This window comes from Corapipo altera, unplaced genomic scaffold (genome assembly GCF_003945725.1).
Source record: "Corapipo altera isolate COAL_440 unplaced genomic scaffold, ASM394572v1 44, whole genome shotgun sequence".
In the NCBI taxonomy this organism is placed as follows: domain Eukaryota; kingdom Metazoa; phylum Chordata; class Aves; order Passeriformes; family Pipridae; genus Corapipo; species Corapipo altera.
Window position 1 is genome coordinate 6,109,193 of NW_020884880.1, and position 6,000 is coordinate 6,115,192.

The following is a 6,000-nucleotide window of genomic DNA, read 5'->3' on the forward strand; positions in this document are numbered from 1 at the left end:
TTTGGTTTATTAAGAGAGCTCCAGAAGACCTCTCACCGTATGGGATATAGGATTGTCCCTATCCCCTCTAGTCTCTTTTCACATGCCTCTTCGCTACTGTTGCAGCATCAGCTTCCCCAGTCCCGTTACAAAACGCCTTATAACCATGCCGGCAACAGCGCTGAACGCTTCCAGGCACCGAGCTGTACTTCTGCTCGCGTATAAAGGGTGAAACTACAGCCCAGCTCCTGTAACACGCACAAATTAACCTGACAAACGAGATTTCTTTCTTTTCTAAGGTCTTGCAGAGGCTGCAATTCTTGGTTTTTACAAAGCACCCTGACAGCTTCAGTCCGGGCCGAAGGCTCGCTCACGGAGCGCCGGGCAGACCCCGACGGCTTCTTTGCTTTTTACAGCCATGGCTTCACGTCATGCCTTTTTGCTTTGTCCCCCTCCTCACAATCCCCTCAAAAAAAAAAAAAAAAAAAAAAGAAAGAAAAAAAAAAAAGAAAGTGTATCCACAGCCAAGCAGCCGCTCTAAGAGTGCTAAACTCTGCGTGACACCTACAAGAACCCAGAGCAGTTTTCGCAGCCGCCCGCCCGGCACCTTCGCAACTCCACGGCGGGACCAGCCCGCGCTCGCTGCCAGGACACGCCAACTCGCGGTCACGGCCGCGCCGGGGAAGCAGGGGAGGTGAGTGGGCAGGAGGGGCCAAGGTCCTGCTCTAGGGCAGCAAGGGAGGTGAGTGGGCAGGAGGGGCCAAGGTCCCGCTCTAGGTGAGCCGAGCGGCGGGGAGGGCGTGGAGCGGAGAGCGCAGGTGAGAGCCTGGCTCCGCGGCTGCCCGCAACTCCCCGCCCCGTCCCCCCACGACCCTGCGGCGGCTCCACGCCCCCCGCCACCGGCGGGAAGAGCGACCCCGTGGACGGCAGATGTTCCCCCGGAGCGGGACGACATCTCACGCCGTGCTGCCCCTCCGTAAACGCCCGCCCGCCGCACTCAGTCACTCACCGCCCCTCGTCGCTCCGCCGCCCGCGCCGGGACGCGCCCGCAGCACCTCCCTCCTGCGGCGGGGCGGAGGCTCCGCGCCCCCCGGTGCCCCGCACCGCCCACGCTCCCTTCCGCGGGCCTTCACCCGCCCCCCCGGCATCACGCGGCTGCCGGCCGCCCCTCCCCGGGAGCCAGCGGCTCCATCCGCAATGCAGCTGCGGCCGCCCTGTCGTCCGCCTTCTCCTCCTCCTTCTCCACCCGGGCCGTGCGGGCACTTGCCCGCCGCCTTCTCGGGTCCGGGTCCGGGTCTGGGTCCGGTCCCACCCGCCGCGCAGCGCAGCCCAGACCCCGCGGGTGGGCGGCGAGGGAGTCCCGCGGGCGGGCGCACGGCCAGAGCGGGTCACTGCTCCGTCAGGGGTGTGAGACAGGGAGGAGAGACGGGAGAGGGGGAAACAAGAGAAAAAGATAAGAAATAAAGAAAAGAACAAGAAAGAAAAAAAAAAGCAAAGAAGAATAAGGGGGAGGGGGGGAAGGGGGGAAGGAATGAAAAGAGTGTTATGAAAGCGTGTTGTCCAAACAGACTTTTGTCCCCTGTTTCTCCCCCCTAAACCTATTACTGCGGCGGACCCCCCTGGGACTGGCCGAGATTAATTACTCTGTGTTATGAAGAAAATGATAGATGCCATTAATCAGGGAGGTTGCAAGTCATCCGCGTTTGTAGATGGAATTCGGAGATTAGCTGGGACAGATGGCAGGCAAACGCTGCGCTCTCCAAGTCTGGCATAAATCATCCAACTTCTGGAATTATTAAACAGCCAGTGACAGAATCTCGTACATTTTCCTAAAGAAAAGGGTTTCTTAGGAAGATGAATATTCATTTCATATCATGACAAAGTGTTTCCACTCGCTGTTACGTTTCTCTTTCCAAATAATGAAAGTATTGGGTTTTCCTTCCTGGATGTCAGAAACTTCAAGCCTGAAGAAGAAATTAGACTTTTCACACAGATATCTTTCAGACATGAGTGAGAAGCTAAGCCAGCCAAACTTCATGAGCACCCAAGCAATTTCTTTAATGCCCTTCCTGAAATAAGCAGGCAAATTTGTAAGTTAATAGGCTTCTCCTGATATCTCCAGTAGATTTATCTTTAATTTAAGTAACTACTGCAGCAAAATATTTTTCATTCAAGTTTTATTTTTCTACATGCACTTTGAGGAAAGGAGTGAATCAATGCCACTTTTATTCAAAACTCATAAATGAACATTAGACATTCTGTGGAACCTAAATTTTCCAAGTGGAGAACTTTTTTCATTTGTCTACCCTATTTTTTTTTATTTTTTTTTTACATAACAAAAATGAGTTATGGTATGATCAACTTCAGTCAATCTTTCATGGTATCATATTGATTGATATGTCAAGTGCTTGACTAAATATAAGCTTAGCCCCAATACCTATGACTGAGTAATTGTGAACTTGATTGTATGTCCTGAAATAATGTGATCAGTCTACAGTAATATTCAGAATTTTGCAGAAGCCTGATCTATAAATTCAATAATAGCATCTGTTCTATCACACTAAAGGGACCACTGTTCAAAACACAGGTTTTACAATAGCTATTTGAAAAATATTTAAATCTTAATTCATTATACGTAAACTAAATGTTCAGCATGCTTATCAGTTTAATTTTCATTATTAAGAGCTTCTTTTAGGAAAATCCTTGCAATTTTTATTAGATTTAAGAACAACAATGTACAAAATATCAAAAAGGGCTTTTTTTTTTTAACTTACTCTCAGCATTTGGATTTGCTGAGCACTCTGCCCTGAGTCATCTTTAAATTGCTATAAATTGTATCTGATATAGAAACAGTCTTGCACACAACTATTGTCTAAGGCACTCGCTTTTGGCCACACATCCTAAAAAAGAAGAAACACAAAAGAATACTTATTTTTCCACCTATTTAGAGATACCTCTGGTTTTGCCTCAGAAATAAAAATGTCTTTTGCCATATCTGAAATATCCAAATTGGATTCCTAACAGATTAACATCTCTGAAAAGGCTTCTGCTGGAGAATTTTTTTTTCCTAGGACATCAAATGAAATGTTAAGAGTACCTTTGACCTACTAGAAAGAAATTATAAAAAATACATTTAAATGGAAACAGATGTTAGACGTTTCTGTTCAAATCCATTTCTCTGTGTATTCCCTAAAAACCAAATACTGGAAAGTAATGGAATACAGGATGAACATTGAGGAAGGTTCTGTCATGCCATAAAGGTTTGCCTTGGGAGAACTGATATTTGAATCAGCTATTAAGAAAGATATTATGATATTTTATATCTATGACTAACTCCAGCAATGAAGATCAGAGCAATAAATATTTCCAGCTGTCAAGAGTAAGAAATCTGGAAAGTTTTGTAAGGACAGAAGGAAAGACTTGAGACATTAGGCAGGAAAGGGGGAAAGAAGATCCTGAAATCATATTGCCCAGAACAAGGGCAAAACAGCAATGGGGTGCACAAAGGGGCTGCTAGGAGCTGAGAAAAAAGCTTATGTAACTGTAGCAAGAAAATGTTTCAGAGCAGAACTAGCTAATATTTATTTTTATTTTAATCCACATGGGTATTTATCTTCTCAGGTAAATTTATTTTGCCTAAGGCCTGGAAGCTTTGCTGCTAAAAGCTCTGTGCAACACGCAGTGAAAATTTTATTCAGATCAGTGAAGTTAATAGAACCATTCCAACACTCATGCTTTAAGAAATTGAAAGAGGAAATAAAGTTAGGAGCATCCACTTCAATTTATATCTGTGATCCTCTGCACTTACCGTGCCAATAAGCACATGTGGTCTCTTGAAGGAAATCTTATTATCATACTGTCTGTCCTGGCAATGTATTTTCAGTACATTCCTATGAACAGGACAGGATGGCATAAAGCTGCTGCAGGAGACTCACAGGAATATCAGTTGTCAGTCATGAGATGGGACAGCTCAAAGTCTACCCTATCTTAAAGGGGTAGAGGATATGGAGTGTAGAAATCCGGTGCAGAAAACTGCATTATTACAGTGCAGCAAAGCGTCCATTCATTCTCCTCACTGAGTTCTCCAAGTTGTAGCTAATCAAGATGTATCTTAGGATACTCAATGACCCTTTTTTTCTTAGTAGTTAAATAGAAATTACATTCAAAATGTATGAGAGTTTTTGAGTGTATACACATTTTTAGGTAATGTTACTAGTTCTTCATGAAATATGAATTACTGGAAAATTGAAGGTCTATCATTCACCGCACATCCAATATACACCAAACAAAAGCATGCCAGCTTTAGCATTATAAAGGCTGATTTACAAAAACAAGAACATTTATAGCACAACTTTATTACACTTGTAATGCCTGTATGAAATCCCAGTTGTATATTACTTTTATTTAATTATAATGAACCTTCTTAACACTAGATAACTACTAAATAGAGAAGTATTTTTTTGCCACTTTGATGTTTACACTGGCATTAAACCAACAAAGGATAACATACTGAAACATTTTTTTCTTTGTTCTTTTTTTTATTTTTTTTCAGAATAGTTTTGGAGACTAGAGAAACTCCAGAGAGCTGGCAATTTGATATATAAAGGTCAGTTTCTGTTAACGAAAGCAGAATATACATAGAAGGAAGGAATTGCCATGAAAAGCTGTCCCGCTGTGGACTAATTGCTCATTACTCTCATCATCCCCTAGGAAACATGTGGATAATACTATTTCAAGACATAGCACAACTGCAATTTAGACAAGGCTTGAATCTACCACAAAGGGCCACATATGAAAGGCAGAAAGGACAAAATTCATAGCTAAATCAAGAACTGTAAAAATCTAGTCTGGTTGAAGAAGACTGGATAAAATTTCCCACATTTACCTCTAGAAAGCTAAAAATGTATTCCCCACAGCATTCTTAAGCGTCCTGAAAAAGATCACTAATTTATTAGTGAGAAGATAGGTAATATCACTCACTGAGCCCTACTGATGTGCTGCTTTTCTTTCAGGGTGTAGCAGGGAAGGATGCTGAAACTGAAACCATACACCACTGAAAGCTCAACAAAAACTATTTATTACCAAGTAGTGGCCAACAAAACGAAAACCCGAGAGAGAGGAAGGAGGAAGAAAATAAGCCCTCAGTACGACTCCCCCTCTCACCCAGATGTTGCTTACAAAGTTTTCCTGCCGATCCCAGAATGCCTAGAATTGCCCATAGCAGAAGCTGCATTCTTGGAGTGTCGGTAGGCCCACAAGATGGTGCACATCCCCACAGAAGGCAACATTGTTCTTTGATGTGAAGCTTGCGTTCCCCCAGCATGAACAATCTGCTTTTTATCCAATTTAATTGGTGACATCTACCTGGGCAGGTGTGGCCAGCACTGCCCAGCTAGAGGCCTTCAGTCCCTTCCCCTGTTATGCAAGTGGCATCTCTTCTGCACACGCATGGGTACTCTGGAATTTCCCCATGCATGCGTGTCACACCTCAGGGGGTCTTTCCTAAATGAGTCTGGGGGCTTACTTCATCCTCCTCCTCTTCAACTTCTTCTTCAAATGCCCTTGGAGGGCCATTAACCAATAGTGAGGTACCAATTAACTATAGTTTATACAAGATGCTCCCTCCAAGGACGAAGTTCTAGTTTATCAGTGCTTGTTTTCTCATAACTCGGCAGGAAAAGAATAGATTCTCACAGGTGGCTAGGCCAACCACAGACCAAAATAGCAGCATCTAATTAAGCACGAATACACAAGGGAACCCCCTTATATAGCAATATGGAGAAAGACCATGCTCTTTGGCCCTGGGATTAGATGTGGTGAGAAAAGATCTCCTAGGGTTTCATTTCTTTCAATTTTTAGCCATAAAATTGAACTGATTTTTTTTTTCAAGTGGAACAAATGCCTAATGCCTATGCAGATGCTATATAAGTAACCTGCTCTACATAAAAGACTTATTGCATCTGTTCTGAAACATAAATGTTTACAGAGTCTTTTCATTCACTAAAAGCAAGTACTAGGTCA

General features: G+C 43.7%; 1 protein-coding gene across 2 annotated transcripts in view; it reads right to left on the bottom strand.

The window, feature by feature from the left end:
• THSD7A (thrombospondin type 1 domain containing 7A) overlaps positions 1 to 1,042 on the bottom strand; it is a 282,013-nt gene extending 280,971 nt beyond the window's left edge. The window contains exon 1 of one of the 2 annotated variants that reach the window (XM_027639106.1): positions 989 to 1,042. The gene's annotated coding sequence lies outside the window, so the exon portion shown is untranslated. The remainder of the gene's footprint in view (positions 1 to 988) is intronic. The other variant, XM_027639103.1, reaches the window with a different exon arrangement.
• Between the last annotated feature and the right edge of the window lie 4,958 nt (positions 1,043 to 6,000).